This window comes from Elephantulus edwardii, unplaced genomic scaffold (genome assembly GCF_000299155.1).
Source record: "Elephantulus edwardii isolate Elephantulus edwardi_28Jun2011 unplaced genomic scaffold, EleEdw1.0 scaffold00022, whole genome shotgun sequence".
NCBI classification, from domain to species: domain Eukaryota; kingdom Metazoa; phylum Chordata; class Mammalia; order Macroscelidea; family Macroscelididae; genus Elephantulus; species Elephantulus edwardii.
The window spans coordinates 14,651,995-14,669,528 of record NW_006399772.1 but is presented as its reverse complement, the minus strand read 5'-3'; the positions used below and the strand labels follow the sequence as shown (position 1 = coordinate 14,669,528).

At 38.8% G+C, this 17,534-nt stretch overlaps 1 protein-coding gene across 1 annotated transcript in view; it reads left to right on the top strand.

Moving 5' to 3' along the window:
- Positions 1–17,534, top strand: part of LOC102870738 (mitochondrial inner membrane protease subunit 2-like) — a 1,092,157-nt gene that overhangs the window by 650,933 nt on the left and 423,690 nt on the right. The gene's annotated exons all lie outside the window — the stretch shown is intronic.

Genomic DNA, 17,534 nt, shown 5'->3' with positions numbered 1-17,534 from the left:
CTGCTTGTAGTACCACTACATGGTCTCCCTACCTCGATTTATTCTCTTAACTAAAAAGTCATTCTTAGGGAGCTCTTGTGTTCTAAGTGGCAAGATGCTGCACTGCAATCCCAGAGGTGCATGGTTCAAATCCAATAGATTCTCTGCTAGAGAATGAGGAGTAATCTCCTCCTGTACCAGTGAGATCTGATTTGGTGGTACACACACACACACACACACACACACTTTTTAAAAATGAAAAAAAAATCATTCTTAAAAAGATAAAGCCATCCTTCTAAAATATCATTTTCTCATACCTGTTACTTTCTTAAAACCCGTCATTGATCTCCAATTGCTATTGGGCTTTGTGCTAAATTTTTACCCAGGTTCACTATGTGTTTTGCAGTCTGATGCATGCCCACTATGCCAACCTCATCTGTCCTCATTTACTTGCTCTTTCATAACCTTTATCTCAGCAGGCTCTTCTGATTGCTTCTACATGTCTGTATTCCCCAGGGGCTCTGTGAGGTCAGGAATCACATGGATCTGGCATGCAATTATATTTCTAGTGGAAGGTGCATATACAAGGCATCATCATAAAATTATATTAAGTGAGTGAACAAAGGCTGCAGCACACATACGTTATCTGGAACCCCATCTTCTTCCTAATTGAAAAGCTTCTTTCACTACTGTAGTGCTTTTATCTTTTTCTGCCTCCAGTGGAGGCTTGAACTAATTCTGAAGAAGTATGAAACAGCAAAACCATAAATTTTCCATCTTCTTCATATTTATCTATATGCTAAAAAATTAGATTACTGGGATCATGTTTTATAGTCTATTATATGATCCTCGGTGTGTCAGTGCCTTCGAGCTGTGGTGCTGGAGAGGAGTATGAACATACTATGGACTGCCAATACAACAAACAGGTCTGTCCTGGAGAGGGCGAAACTACATTGTTCCTTGGAGGCTGGAATATTGAAACCTCATTTTATATACTTTGTCAGGAGGATCCGGTGCTCGGAGAAAGACATCGTGCTTGGAAGGGTGAAGTGTCAGTGCAGGAGAAGATGACTCTGAATGAGATGGATTGATGCAGTGACTTTGACAATGAGATCAGGTGTGTCAGAAATGATGCGGTTGGCTCAGGATAGGATAAGGTTCAGAGCCTTTGCTCATAGGGATTCTATGAGTCCTAACAAAACAATGTATGTAAAATGCCCGAGAGCTTTATCTAGTATACCTATAAGGAACCCTGGGATTGTAAACAGTTAAGTAATCAACTATTAGCTAAGAAGTTGATAGTTTAAATGTATCATTGGCTTCATGAGGAAAAGACCCTTAAAAATTTGGTTCCAGGAAGACTGCAGCCACTATTTTATCTTCTTCAGGCTGTGTTTGGCAGTCTCTTTATACTGTAGACTAGGGCTTCTAAGCTTGATCCTAGTTTATTTATTAAATGTTGGAGAGGATGTGGTGAGATAGAAATTCTTTTACAGTGTTGATGGGATTTTACAATGGTACAACCACTCTGGAAGGCAGATTGGTGCTTCCTCAAAAAACTGAACATAGAAATTCCATATGACCCAGCTATTCCATTGCTTGGAATATATCCCAAGAAAATGAGAACTGAGGCTCAAATGGAAACTTGTACACCAATGTTCATAGCAGCATTATTCACCATTGCAAGAACATGGAAACAGCCCAGGTGTCCAACCACAAACATATGGGTTGAGAAATTGTGGTACAAGCATACAATGGAATAAATGCATCACGCAGTAGCAATGATTTTGTAAATTATTACCTAACTTGGGAGGGACTGGAGAGCATTATGCTGAGTGAAGTAACTCAGTCCTACTAGGACAAATATTATATAAAACCATTATTGTAGAATAAACATGAGGATCTAAGGTGGTGGGGTGAGTGTGGAAATAGAGGGGTGAGCATTGGGGGGGGAGTAGGGTGTTAATCATAGGGTTACACAATTTGATGGATGGGTGGGGTGAGGAAAATGGGAAGGATCTTTTGTGAAAAAACAATGTATTCCAACTTCATAAATAAAACAGAATAAAATTAAAAAGAAAAAAAAAACCCAAACAAAATGCCAAGTATGTCTCTATCAATTTATGTTTTGATTTCCCTTTGTATTAGTAGCATATATAAGCATTATATCACATGAAATATTTCACTGTAATCTAAAAAAGCTGTAAGAGTAGAGGAAATTAACGAATTCCTATTTATTTGCCTATCTGAAAAGTATTTGGGGTTTTTTATTTTTCCAGCTGCATTATGATGAAATGCCATTCCCACTGTAGTGAGGTTTCTCTAAGGGTGACTGTCAGATTGTATGAGGTGCTAAAGCTCCTAATCAGATGATCACAATATAAATTCAAGATAATAAAGGAACTAATTGCATTGTTTACTGTGAAAACTCAGGCTTGGACACCTTGTCAGAAATGGTGCAAATGAAATTAGCTAGATAAAATTTTAACTGAAATAGCGGAATAAAATTCCTTTTATTCACATACTTTGGATCCATATTACATTTCAGTTCTTCTGATAATAAAATTCTCTCTTCTCCTTTCCTCACTCTGATTCACTCTATACCAATGTTACCCAGCATAGCCAGCGAGGTTGAGAATTGATATACTTGTCTCATCTTGCCTCCTGCTAACATGAGTAGAAGTGACTGTGGAGAAGTGAGCTCTAACCATTTTGTTTCCCTGGCTACAAAAACCCAGAAGAAATAAGAAATAGGTGGCAGTCTGCTCCCATCAAGATAACAGTCTTGGAAGCCCAGAGTAGCATTTCTACTCAGAGCTATATAGAGTTGCCATATTGCCTTAATGGCAACAGGATTGGGAGTTTTGTTTGTTCTGTTTATCTGCAATCATTGCATAATCAAATAACCAGGATAACATAGTAAAAGACCTCTTTATTTATTTCATTTTTTCAGTTACCTGTTTTTTTTTTTTTTAATTTAACATGCTGTGTCCTCGAAGGAAGAACTTTTCTTGAACATCGATCTTTGAACGGATTTCTTTTATTCTTTAATGGTAACACCAATAGTGTTCCATTTTGGATACAGATTGCTTTAGGAAAAGGGCAGGAACTGACTGCCTATCTCTAGACGAATTTCTCACCAACACTTAATTACCAGTGTAATCAAGTGAGTTATCACTGTTTTCAATGTGTGGAACCCAATCTAAAATGTAGTCTGAACAGCTTAACATGATAAAGCTAGCCACACAGGTGTTGTTCCAACCTTTTGGTCACTGTTTTCTCACGTTACATGGGTGACTCGAACCAGATACTTGACGGCACTCTCAGTGGACACATGTCTTTCTCTCTGTAGTCACCGCCAATTCTCACAGCCCTACCCATTCACCAGTATCTTTCCTGCAATCCCTTCTCCTTGTCTTTGGCGTCTGTTGATCCCTGAAGTAGTCTTGAGCCTCACAAAGTGTTATAGCACCTGACACGTGTGACCTTGGGAATATTTTCAACACCTATGTCTGTTTCTTGACATGTTCTGTTCTCATAGGCTCATTAAGTTGTCACCTTTGAGGCTAGACCTCAAATCTTGTTTTGATGTAGCACAGCTAAAATTATGCTGCATTTTTAATCTTGAACCTTAAACTCCTCTCTCTTGCCAGAATGTGGCCTACAGTTACAACTCTCTCCTTCCCTTCCAGTCAGTGAATTTGTCTTTTACACTCAGCATGTCTCAGTTGTGTTATGCCTGTCAGTGCCTCCAGCTCTGTGATCTTAGGAAACCCTTCCAATGGCCACACATTTTAATTTCCTCCTACGTAAAATAATAGATTCTATCTATAATCTCCCTTCCATTTCTAAAATCCTAGATATACAACCTTGATTCAGAGCCTTTTTGAGAGAAGCATGCTAATAAAATATAAAATCTCAATATCTCTTCATTGGGAGCTCTGCTAGCCTAGCGGTAAAGAGTTGAGCTGCCATCCCAAAGCCACAGGTTCAAATCCAGCAGCTGCTCCTTGGGAAGAAGATGGACACTCTCCTTCCGTGTGATTTACAGCCTCTGAAAGCCCCCTAGGGAGCCAGTTACAAGTCTGTTCAGACTCAGTGGTGCAAACAGCTTTGCGTGGTGCCTTACATGCATGTGAGCTATCGGCAGGTAAGGAATAAAACTCTACCAGCCAAGCCATAGAAAGAGCCAGTCTCCTCTCATAAAGACTTACACCTCGGAAATGTGATTGGTTTCTCACCACAAGTTGGTTTCTTGGTTTATAACTCTAAAAGAAGTATCTGTTTTGGCTCCTTTACACTTGTAAGGATGTTGTCGGTGTTGTGTACTGTAGAGTCAGAACCGACCCATAGCTGACCCTCCGGTGAGTTTTCAGAGACAATCACATTGGAGGAGAGTGCCCATCCTTCTCACTGGTGGCCTCGAACTGCTTGCCTTGGGGATTGCAGTGCAGCTTCTTGCTCCTAATCCACCAGAGCTCCCTTGTAAGAATGTAGTTCTTGCTTAGTCTGTCTTTCCTAATCTGATATTATCTAACTGAATAATAAGGTGATGAATTTTTCTAGAGGAATAAATTAAACATGATTGTTGATGCTAGAAATTAAAATTAAAAGGAACCAGAATAACTGGAAAGGAGGTTTATTTCTGTCCTCATGGAAATCATATCACTAAGGACATGAAACTCTACTTTCTCTACACCTATGATTTCAGCGTTCATGGAAACATTTATGTTGTAAAGATCAGATCTTTGGAAATATATACTATGAATGATATGTGATTGAGAACAATAAGCCGAATGAAAAGCTAAATATTCTGCAGTCTTGCTTGCTCGATACTCTTTCCTCTGCCTATAAGATCTATGGGAAATTCTGGGAATATTTATCTAGGGAACCTGCAGATATGCTGATATAGTTAAAACTATAACTGTTCAATTAGGACTCAATTGTAAATCAGCCGATGGCTAGGTTGTTTTAGTAGCTGGGACACTGACACGGGAGTTCATTTCTTAATTCCCTGAGTAAATGAGGGCATACATTTAAAAATAAAAATGTTGCCTTGAAGCACTGTTTCAGAACACAAATAAGGTTCTGAGCCTTTGTTTAATTTCTTTTCAGTGCTTTTGCAACACTCTCGAAACCACAACATTTATATTTTAGCTTCTACTCAGGGTGCATTGAGAATCCTCAATCCATTTTCCAGTGTGGTGTATGCATATGAGCAGTGTGGATTTTTGGAGTCTGTACTGTGTGCTTGTAATGTGGCCAAGGATAGAAAGACTGTTTCCTTTTATTCACTTTGGAGGCAGACTGAAAACAAAAGCTATACATAGACACATATATAGGTTGTTGTGTGCCATTGAGTCAGAAATTACCCAAAACTGACCCTCCAGAGACTTTTCCTAGGCAGTAAATCTCATGGGAGGAGATTGCCCATCCTTTTCCTGCAGAGCAGCTAGCTGATTCAAACCATGTATCTGCAGGATTGCAGCGAAGCTTCTTATCGCTAGGCTATGAGATCTCCTTCATATACATGTTGTTGTTGTGTGCCTTCAAGTCAGAGCTCACCCAGAGCTGACCCTCCAGTGGGTTTCATAGGAAGTAAATTGCATGGGAGGAGATTGCCCATCATTCTCCTGGGGAGCTGCTCATGAATTTGAACTGCGTGTCTTTGGTATGTCAGCGCAACTCTTTACCTCATGGACATTTTCAGGATATAAAACCAGAATATGTAGCCAATGAACACACGCATTGTACACATTTCAGTTATAGGCTGCTTTTCTCTAATTGTGCTTTGAGACATGGCCCATCATACCTGAGGTTTAGAAGGTGTTTGCTATGTGTGATATAACTGGCTAGATGCTATAACAGGATTTTCAATGAGGTGGACTGATGCAGTGACTACAAGCAATGGGGTGAAGTGTCAGAGGTAATGGGGATGGCACAGGATAGGACAGGACTCAGGTCTGTTCATAGCATCTCTGTGAGTTGTACTAGACTTGACACCTCCTAACAACAACAACAACAACAACAACAACATAGCAGCACATAATCTATTCCTGCATGGAATTTATAAAGCCCAAAAGTAAAACAAGAAAGAGAAAAATTCAGGCTGAGAAATAGATATACTCTGAATTAAACCTGCAGGTAATTTGACTTGCTAACATGCTATTAATAAACTGATTATAATTATAGCTCTTTAACAAATAACAAGAACATTCATTTTTGGCTAATCTAAAGAAATGATTCCCAAAAGCAAACTGGGGAGCAGGGGTGGGCATGGAGGAAAGTGTACAACAATGAATGAATGGAAATCCAAAGACTCTGTAAACTTTCATTAAAATAAAAAAAGAGAGAGAGAAATTATTTCTAACAATCAAGTTACTTGTAGATAAAAAATATTCTTATTTAGAACACTCTGATAGCACCAGGTAACAGTCTTTCTTTTTTTTATTTTAGCACAAGAAGTTGTGCTGCCGGATTGCTGTAGTAGGTGAAAGTGTATATATAAGACATACTCACTGGTTATATTACATTGATATCCTTAAAAGCATAGTGAGAGCAAAGCAAATGATAGAATATTTGGCTCTGCATGCCAAACAAATTGCTCTATCATTGTAAGCTAAGATTAGCAAGGGGGAACTGACATGGTAATGAATGAGAATCAAAAAAAGGTAGCATGCAGTCCTGCTTTTGTTCAGAATGTTTGGATTTCCCCCTCCCCCAGTTCTGGAAATCTCCACCTGATCCTTTAAACTCATGGTAGGTCAGTAGTGTATCCGCTCATTATAGCTGTGCTTGAACTGTCACACTTCCCCCTCCTCACTTAGTATTCTTTCTCTTCATGCAACAATTTGTTTTTTATTTACAAACTGGATCCCAAATGTCTTCACTCTTCTAGGCACAAGGATACAGCAATAATCTCATAAGATCAAGGTCCCCATCAGCAGGCAGGTTACATCCAAAATGTACTTTTGCTTGAGGGATTAAACTGGTTGTTTTATAGAGTCACTTCTAGTGGTAAAAGTCTACAAGTGTATGAAAAAAATTTTTAAAAATCCTAACAGAATTTTGTATAGTACAGAAACCAGATTATATGATAAAATATAGACATCTTCTAATATATCCTTTTCAGTTGTTGAAACCAATCATAGTTTGGGGGGGTTTTGTTTGGATTTTTAAAAAATTTTTTAAATTTATTATTAATTTCAGTAAAAATTTAGAGACTTTGGATTTCCATTCATTCATTGTTGCACTTTTCTTCCATCCCAACCCTCCTCCCTAGTACAATACCCTCTTATAAAAGTAAAACAAAAATTCTTTCATTGTTTTGCAAACCCTCCCCCAGGTCCACTCCACCATGTAGCCTTTGCTCTAGACACTTTTGTCATGACAAAAATACCTACTCACATATCCCTTTTAAACAGATTTTTCCCTCATCCGTTTCAGTGCAGTATACATTATTGAACCCATCTTTCTCAGTCTCCCCCCAACCCTGATGTCAGTCCTGTTTTATGACAGTGACACCATGCAGTATTTGTCCTTTTGTGACTGAGACACTTCACTGAGCATATGTCCTCCATGGTCACCCATTTTTAATAATATTGCATGAGTTCCTTGTTTTTCAATGCAGCATAGTATTCCATTGTGTGAATATACCGCAGCTTCTCTGTCCATTCGTGCTGATGGGCACTTAGGTTGTTTCCAACTCCTTGCTATTGTAAACAAAGCTGCAATAAACATGGGTGTGCATATATCTGTTTGGATGTCAGTTATGGACTCTTGGGTTTTATTTCCAGTAATGGAATTGCTGGGTCCAATGGTATTTCTATTTGCAACTTTTTGAGAAAGCGCCATATCGCCTTCCACAGTGGTTGTACCATTTTACACTTCCACCAACAGTGAATAATGGTTCCAGTTTCTCCACAACCTCAGCAGTATTTGTTGCTTGCTGTTCTGTTAAATTTTGCTATTCTAACTGCAATTAGATGATATCTCATAGTTGTTTTAATTTGCATCTATCTTAGAGCTAGGGATTTTGAACTCTTCTTCCTGTGCTCGTTGGCCATCTGAATGTCTTCTTTGGTGAAGTGTCTGTTCATATCCTGTGCCCATTTTTCAATTGGATTATTTACCTTTATCTTGTTGTGGTATTTTCTGTTTTGTTTTGGTTTTTAACACATTGAGTGAAGAGTTCCCAGAACATTTCTCCACACAGCGCTCATATCCATCAACCATTACCTCTGGGTTGGCTTTTGCATTCAATGCCAAATCTATGTACTACATTAATATTGTTTTAAATTCCATCAAGTAGATTGTGACTCTTAGTGACCTTATGCAAAATAGCTCTAAACCCTGCGCTAGCCTGAGCCAGTCTCACTGTCTCTAACACACTACCTACTCCCATTTGCTGTGTTAATTTGTCTCATCCTGAGTCTTCCTTTCCTGTGCTCTTCTAAGCATGATGTCCTTCTCCAAAAAGTGGGCCCTTTTAGCCATATGCCCAAAGTGTGTCAGACAGAGCTTCAAAATCCTTGCCTCCAAAGAGCAACCTGGTTTCACCTTCTCCAAGAGGGATCTGTTTGTTCTCTGCGCAGTCCATAGTATGTTCAATACTCTTCTCTAGCACCACGACTCAAAGACTTTGATTCTTCTTCTGTCATCCTTAGTCATTATCCAGCTCTCATTCCTAAGCCACATGTGAGATCATGACGTCAATTACGCTGAAATGTGAAAATGCTCCTCAGACCCAGAACCACATAAACATCTTGAATGCCAGCATCTGGAGAGTTCGGGGACCAGAATAATCCTGGTATCAGCTGTTAGATCCACTTGGCCTAAAATATGGCATAGACAGGGGGTCCAGGATTTGAAACTTGAAAAGCCACCCACCTGACTAAAATCAATTCCTTTGTCTATCTTACTTTCTTTTGTTCATCAAGCAGTGCTCCCACCTTTAATTCCATTTCCAAGACTTCTAAGACTTGAAAGAATTATCCCGGAGAGCAACCGGAAGAATTTAGTCCTGAGAACGGAAAAATCCTTTTTCAAAGACCATACTTGTATTCTTTATACTCTCTTTAATGGTTCATTGACTTCAAAATCAAACTTAAATAAAGGAATTAGATTCCATCAGTAACTGTTTAATTACAGAAGACTAAACTCCCCAGAACAGAGACTAATCTTGTCATTCACTTTTCTGATTCTCTTTGCTAGGGCGTGAGTGAGTGATAAACTATATATGCTAATTATCAGCTCAGTTGAGGAAGCTGCAAATACAGGCCTTTGTTTGCATGGGATGCTAGGGGCTGTGATGTGTGTGCTGGACTGAAGTGGTTTCCCAGAACTCTGGCACTGCAGTGCGTGCCTGTGTTTGCCTTGGTGGTAAAGTGGATTAAGAGTGGGGCTACTCACCAAAAGGTGGTTGTTCAATCTTACTGTCTGCTCTATGGGAGAAAGATATGGTAGTCTGCTTCTATAAAGATTATTTTTGTTGTGGTGGTGGTGTAGCTGGTGGATTTGAACTGTGTGTCTTTGGTATTGCAGTGCTGCGTCTTACCATTAGGCTCCCTTCCATAAGGATTATAGCTTTGGAAACCTCATAGGGTAGTTATACTTGTCCTACTGGTTTGGTTACTCTGATTCTGAATTGGTTTGTGGCATAGTTGTTTGGGGAATTTTGTTTTTTTGTTGTTTGTTTGTTTGTTTAGGTTTTCTTTAGAGGGAGCAGAGTCATAGGTGCCCTTTGTCATCAATACCATATTTAGGTGCTATTGAGTAGACTACATACTGACGCTGGGAACTACCGACCTAAATGTTGCCCTATCTTGTGCCATAGTGACTACCGCAATGGGTTTTAACATGATGGAGATCATAGTGCAAGATACGAATTATATATAAGCCAACATAAACTCTTTCTTTCTTTCCAGAAACTACTTTAGGTAACAGTAGGAGATGTATTATTGCTATCAAGAATCACGCTCTCTGATTTTTGTCATCTTTTTACCCAGAGAAGAGAGAGTATAATGGTATTGTCCTACTAGACATTCTGGAGGCAAGGGGAACACTTGGCAGAGTAATTTATGATTATAAATGTAACCACAAACTTCAACAGCAACACAATAAAGCAATGAAATCGTGATCATAAAATTATGAAGACTGCAAGTTTGTTTTTTTTTAATTCGGAAATATGAAATGCACATAGCCCAACCCATCTGATAATAAGACTAACTGCCCTCAGGTAGACCCCAAGTTGTTTATGGCTTAGTAACGGTACCCTTTACTGGATCTCATGCATCATGGAGCATTTTGAATTAGATTTAGCTACATTTATTCAATAGCTTAAATGTGATAAATGAGAATATTTTTGTCTTTCTTTTTTGCATCTACTTTGAGCATTATAAATCCAACTTTTATTTATATTCCCAAATGCCCAACTGTTTTATTAAGGGATGCATTTCTAGAAGGTAATGAAATAACCTGCCCACACAGCAAACCCTGAAGGAATGACGGTACACAAATATTGTGGGTCTCTGAGTAACAAACTAGAAATGAATGCTTTGTGCAGAAGCTGTTTAGCTTTTTACTTCTCAGAAGAAGTAGGTAGCCAGAGATATTCCTCCTCCTCCTCCTGATCACTTCCCCCCCACCTTACTTCAACTATGCTCACGTTTTCAGGCCACAGGGTTGTTTTTATTCTTGGGATTTTCTTTTCTTTCTCTGTTATGTAAGAATTCCATTTTGCAAAAAGGTAGTAGGTTTAGAGTCTAAACAGTGTTCATATTACTCGATATTCAGCAAGTCTTTAGTGAACAGACATTGAACTAAGTGGTTTTAGAGAATTCTTTAAGTCTCATGATAATCCTAAGAAGGTAAGATGTTAATATGTCCTTGTGACAAATGGAGAAAATAAGGACTGGCAAGTTTAGGCAATTGGCACCAAGATAATACAAGATGGAACAATGTAATCACCCTAGCTAGTGTGTCTCTGATCTCACAGTTAGTTCTTCACTAACCTGTGTTTCTAGTATTACCTGTTCTTTCATTGAGAGACTCCGTGAGCTTTTGTAGTGATTCATGGTTTGCTTTCTAGAATACTTTTAACATGTACCAGCTGCGAAGACACCAGTACTATCTTCAGTGTCATTAAAAAAGATGTATTTTCTCTGAAAATCTGTGTTAAATTAAATTTCAGATCCTAAAATGAGAGTGTAGTCCATGGGAAATTTAGGTGGAAAGGGCCCTGGGTTTGAAGTTAATGTATTTAAAGATTTTTTTTCTAATTTTACCCAATTCACTTTTTATTTTGTCACTTTATACCCAACTTCAATCTATATGAGATTTCAAAATCTAAGAACATTAACAAATAAATGATAGTACACATTTTTTTATTTGTACAGTCAACCTCTTCTCTGTCTACTATGATGCTTCCCATTGGTCTATTGGTGAGAATTTTCATTTTCTTAACGATGATCTTCAATCCATATTGCAAACTGCAGTCCTTGATGTTTCAGGCCCTCCTCAGTTTTCACAAGTAAGGTTGTATCATTTGCATAATGTAGATTGTTGATGAGTCTTCCTCTGATCATGATTGAAAATACCAAGGTTTGGGTCAGGTACATGTTAGTCTTCAAAATGACATTCATACTCTTAACACTTTAAAGAGGCCATTTGGACCAGATTTGCCCATGGCAATACCTCGTTACTACTTTGGCTGTGTTTCCATGGCATAGTTTTAATGGAACAATATCTCCATTTTAATTTAATAACAACTGATTTTAACCTGTCTTTCCAGCATTACTTAAACATATGCTATATTAAATAGTTTATATTTTATCACCCTATTATTCATGATTGAATACAACAATAAAACATATGAAAAGTATGTAAGTTAAAGCTATGCTTCAGTGATTTTTAATTATATTAGGACTGTTAGAGAAAGCAGGCTTAAAATAAGATACTTGAAATAATGAAACATTACATTATTTTTTATTTCAAAGGAAAAAAATATTATATAAATAACAGTCGACAGGTACGTAGGCATCTATGTTAGATATTTGAAAGAAAAACTTTAAAAATTTGCTGTGACACGAGAGTCCTTTTTAATGTGGTTCTACAGGAAAATATTTGTATATTGTTTGAGATTATTTTTGTAATTCAGTCTCCTCAAGTACTACAAACTGGTCATATGTGGATGAATTGGTCAGTCAATATAGTTGTCTGGATAAAATTACAATAAGCTGTTCTGTTTCAGGGTTCTTGCTACAGATTTTAGCTTTTCTAGTTTTCTTATCTTTTTTAGTGCATTGGCAAAACAAATCAGAGAATGTCAAAATATTGGTGAGATATTCCATATTTTCAGCCTACTACAGGGGAAAACATTCATCTGTTTTGATTTTTTTAAATGCACACAGTAACAAATATATTAGGAAAGGACTTTTGCAAAAGGAAACCCCATCACCCAAATACATTATCATTTTGCATGTAGTTTCTGTTATATCATATTGCTACTTTATGATCACTTGTAATTTATGATTGTCAAAGTAAGGACTGTTGCTTGGCTAAATTGAATCTAAATATATATTATTATTGAGAAATTTCAGTTAAAGCTCTAGAAGTTCATGTGCCTATTCTCTATCTTCCATGAGATATCTAAAAGAGATAAACTTAGAGAAAACTCTGACTCATTGTTTACAGGGTCCATTGGGATGTTGGTGAGAAGTACACATATAAACTGAGATTAATCATTCCATCCCTTTCCCAATGTCTAATGCTTTTTTGACTTCCATCTGAAAATTGGCATATTTCACTCTGCCTTTTCTCTCTAACTGCTCTCCCTCTGTGCTGCCCTACTCCACACAAGTATCTCAGTCAGAATTCTGATTCAGGGAAAGACTCTCTTTCTGTCATTGTCATTGAGTCTGAGCTGACTCATAGCTGACCCTCCATTGAGTTTCTGAGGCTGTAAATCCACAGGAGATGGCTTATCTTTCCCACTTAGAGCTGCTTATGGATTTGAGCCAACTTTGGGGTTACTAGCCTCCAGGGTAGTCATAAAATTCCCTATACTCTGTGCCATAAGAGGGCTTGCAAAGGAAAGAGTTAATAAAGGAAAATGCATATTTGTCCAAGAGCAGAATAAAAAACATAGAAAGTACTCAGATATTAAAAAATAATGATTGCTGATATGAATAAAGTTGCAAAACAACGCTGAGAAAATCTTGTGGAAAATAAAACAAGAGACAAATATAAGTAATTAAAAAAAAAAAGTGACCCTCTAGATAGAACAGAGCTGCCGGCCTAGGAGTTCCAGCACTGGAAGTCTTTTCAGAAGCTGACTACCACATCTTTCTTCTGTGGGGCTGATGATGAAATTCAAAACAACCAGTGACCTTTCAAATTAGCAGCTGAATGCTTAATCACTACACCACCAAGATGTTGTATGTCATCGATCAGAACCAGCCCATAGCTCACCTATCAGTGGGTTTTCAGAGGCAGTTAGTCACAGGGGACAAAACTGTCATCTTTCTTCTGGGGAACAACTGGTGGATTCATACCCCATGCCTTTGGGATTGCAGTGCAACTTCCTACCAGTAGGCCTCCAGCGCTGCCTTGCTAAAAGACATCTATCTATAAAGAAGATACAATATTTAACAAATAAGAATCTCAGAAAAAAGAAAGTAAAAATACCAGAGATGAGCAAAATAGAAAAAGACAATAACCCAGAATAGAAGGAAGGTGTTGGACTTTTGATTACTTGCATAGCATACTTCACACCTTGGAAGCAGGAGTGGCATCCACTTCCTAAACAACATGCCTCTGGAAACTCTTTGAACTTTGATAAATGTTGATAGTTGTAGAGGGCTTCAGGCCTTTTGTTCATAGGGTCGCTATGAGTCGTGCTCGATTTGATAGCAAGCAACAGCAACAATAAAAATGTACTTCACACCTAGACATTATTATGTATAAATTTTAGAACACCAGGAACAAAGGAGAGATCATAGAGACCTTTAAGAGAAAACAAAACTGTCTTAAAAGAAGACTCTGGGGGGAGGGGAATTTGAGGGGGAAGGATAGGTAAATGAAACCACAGGGCTGCACAGTTTGGTGGGTAGAGGGAGGGGGGGAAGTAAATGGGAAGGATCTGGGCGAAAAGACTTGGTAACAATGGGCAAGCTCCAATGGTGATTCATTTTATAAAACATAATGCATGTGATTGGAATATATGCATAATGCTTGGAAGCAGGGGTGGCATCTACTTCTGAAATAGCTTGCCTCCCGAAACCCTATAAACCTGGAGAAAGGATGAAAGTCATACATGTGTTCAGGTCTTTTTCTTAGGGTCCCTACAACTCGACGTCACTTAACAACAGCAGCAATAATGCATGGGTAAGATTGTATAAAACACAATGTGAATGAAGAATAGTGTGAACCACAATGAATATAAACTTTTTAGGCAAATCAACTAAAAAAAAATAATGTAAAATAAAAAAGAAAAAATAATTCAGGCTGTATATGTGTCTGGCTTCTCAGGCACAGCACAGGATGCTAGAAGACAGAGCACTGTTTTCCAACCTGTGAGGGAGAATGTCTTCTTCAACTCTAAATTGTAACTGACTTCCGTTTTGTAAAGGAACATTGAAAGCATTTGCTGATACTTCAGGAGCTCAGAAAATTTCTCTCCTAATCACCACCAAATCCTGTGGTGGACTAAAAATTGCTGTGAATTCTTGACCATTTTTTCCCCACTGAGAGAGAGTCTGTAGCTCTTGAAATTTAGTGGCTTCTCTGGCTGCTTTGATCAATGGAATGCAGTAGAAGTAACACTGGCAGCTTCTTAGCCCAGATTGTCATGGTGGAATTGTGAGCTCTGGTGGCCTAGTGGTAAGGAGCTGTGCTGCAGTCCCTTAGACACAAGGCTCAAATCTACCAGCTGCTCTTCTGAAGGATGAACAATCTCCTCCTTCATGATTTACTGCCCCCAAAACCCACTGGAGGGTGAGCTGTGGGTTGGTATCAACTTGAAGGCTCACAACAACAAAATGCATGTATGTAATAATAATGGAACAGCTTGTAATGATCCCCCTAGGATCTGATATACCAAATAGTTGTAGGGGATCAAAGGTGGAACACAACAGTCTTTAATCCCACCAAATAAAATTGCACCACATCCCTAATTAAATGTAAGAGAAGCTCCCCTACGGTGCTGCATGAAATACCTTTTAGCTCACAACAGCAAAGATAAACGAGGAAGAACATGAACTAAGAGAGCATGACCCTTATTACCCTTATAGACGAATCACCAGGGGTGGAGAGTATCCTCTTGGATTGTACAAGGAAGCTCCTTGACTTGAACTTGGATCTCAGCGCAAAGAAGCTCCTAGCCTACAGGAGGAAGGCTAAAATGCATGGGGATTTCCAAGAACACCGTGCCTATAGACATGCTGAATGAAATAAGGACTTTACTCCTCCATCAACAGAGAGGAAGAGATCAGGGCTTCCTCCCTGAGCTAGAACCCTGAATTTGAACTTCTAGCCTCCTTAAAAAAAAATCTGTTATAGCAGCACTTGAGAAGTAAGATGCAGACCTTACCTTAAGAAACTATTCTGCTTCACATCTTTTAAAGACACTGTGTTTTGGATCCTTGAGCAGATGGCCATCATGGTATTGCTCCACTTGGGCATTTTACTTCAAAGTGTCAGTTAAAACTAGTTTTCAGTCACTCTATCCAAGGATATGTAAGTGATGCCATCTTGAAATGAAAAATAAATTTCCTGAGAAGAAACTCTAAATGAAGACATATGAGAGTATGGGATATGTGTCTCCAAGTAAGCTACTTTTACTTAAAATATTTGCTTCTTCACAACGACTAATTTTATGGGGAAAGGTACACATGGAGGAAATATTGTTTTTCATATGAGAGAATCATATGATGTTTTAGTTTTAATAGTGCATACTAGGTTGTTGTTGTTATGTGGCATTGAATCACCTGCGACTCATAGAGACTGTATGTACAATGTCTCTGAAACCTGCCCTATACTGAGCCAGTCTCACTGACTCCACACACCTACCCTCATTACTCCAGTTACTGGGCCAGTCCATCTCACCTGGGATCTTTCTCTCTTGTGCTGTCCCTCTACCTTTCTAAGCATGATTGGTTCTCTAAGGACTGGTCCCTCCTGGCCACGTGCCCAAAGCATGTGAGACAGAGTTTCAAAATCCTTGACTCCAAGGCTTAGTTTCACCCTCTCCAAGACAAACCTATTTGTTTTCTTGGCAGTCTATGGTCTGTTCAGTACTCTTCTTCAGCACTACAACTCAAAGGCATTGATTTTTTTTTCTTTGTCATCTTTAGTCATTGTCCAGCTCTCTGATACATAGCAAGTAATTATGAAGACCGTGGCCTAGATCAGGTGCACCTTAGTCCTTAGAGTGACATTATTACTCTTTAGCACTTTGAAGAAGTTCCTGACAACAGACTTCCCCAGTGCAATTTATCTTTTGATAAATTATCCTGACTGCTGGTGCCTGGAGCGTTGATTGTGAAGCCAAGCAAGTAAAATGGGTAACAACCTCAGTCTCTTCTCCATCTATCGCGGTGCTGCCAGATTTCCATAGTGTAGTATAGTGGTTTCCCTACTAGGCAGATAAAACAAAAAGCAAGGACAACTATTTGAAGATAAGTTATAGGGTATAAAGACAAGTAGAAATTCAGAAGAGTAAAAAAGACGACCAGGGTGACGATGTCACCTTCTTCCCAGTTGATAAATCTTTACAGAAGGAGACCGCTCATCTTTCTTCTCTGGAGCCTTTGCTGGACTTGAACCACTAATCTTTTAGCTAGCAATATATTTTGGATTATACCGCCTGGGGTCTTTAAACAGAACTTTCTCTGATTGCCATCGAGTGGGAACTGGCTCACCGCTGAGCCTCCACTGGGTTTTCGGGGGACTGTAAATCTGACAGGAGGAGATATCCCATCATTTTTCTGAAGAGCTGTGGGTGGGTCCGAACCATCAGTGAGATGCTGCCTTTAGGCAAGCACTGCACCAGCTGCCTACAGACCGCACCCCGAGAGCTCCCTGAACTGAAGCTCAGGCGGTTTCATTTGCAATACCTTGTCCAAGCTATTGCTCCTAGTAAAATGGCAAAGCTGGATTTAACCCCGGGTTTATCTGACACAAAAACCTGTGCTTTTACCAGATTTTTTCCTCATGCATGCCACGTGTATTACAATATCTGGAAGGATTTATTATCTCAAGAGTTTTATGAATGCTAAAGAAGAACATGCTGGAAATGACCTAACCTACAGAATTGTATTTCCTTACTGCTGCAGGAGGATTACAGATGGGCAGGAAGACACACACAAGGAGGAAGGACAGAAAAAAAACAGCAGAAACTAGAAGGAGTGTGGAAAGGGAGAAAGACGAAGGGAGGGCAGACAAGGGGGTCATAGATGTGGTAGAATACACTCAAATGGGCAGAGTGGGATGAAAGAAGTCACAGCTGACCCTGAAGCATCAAGTCTGTTCCTTAGAAGTAGAGTGTCTTTACTTAG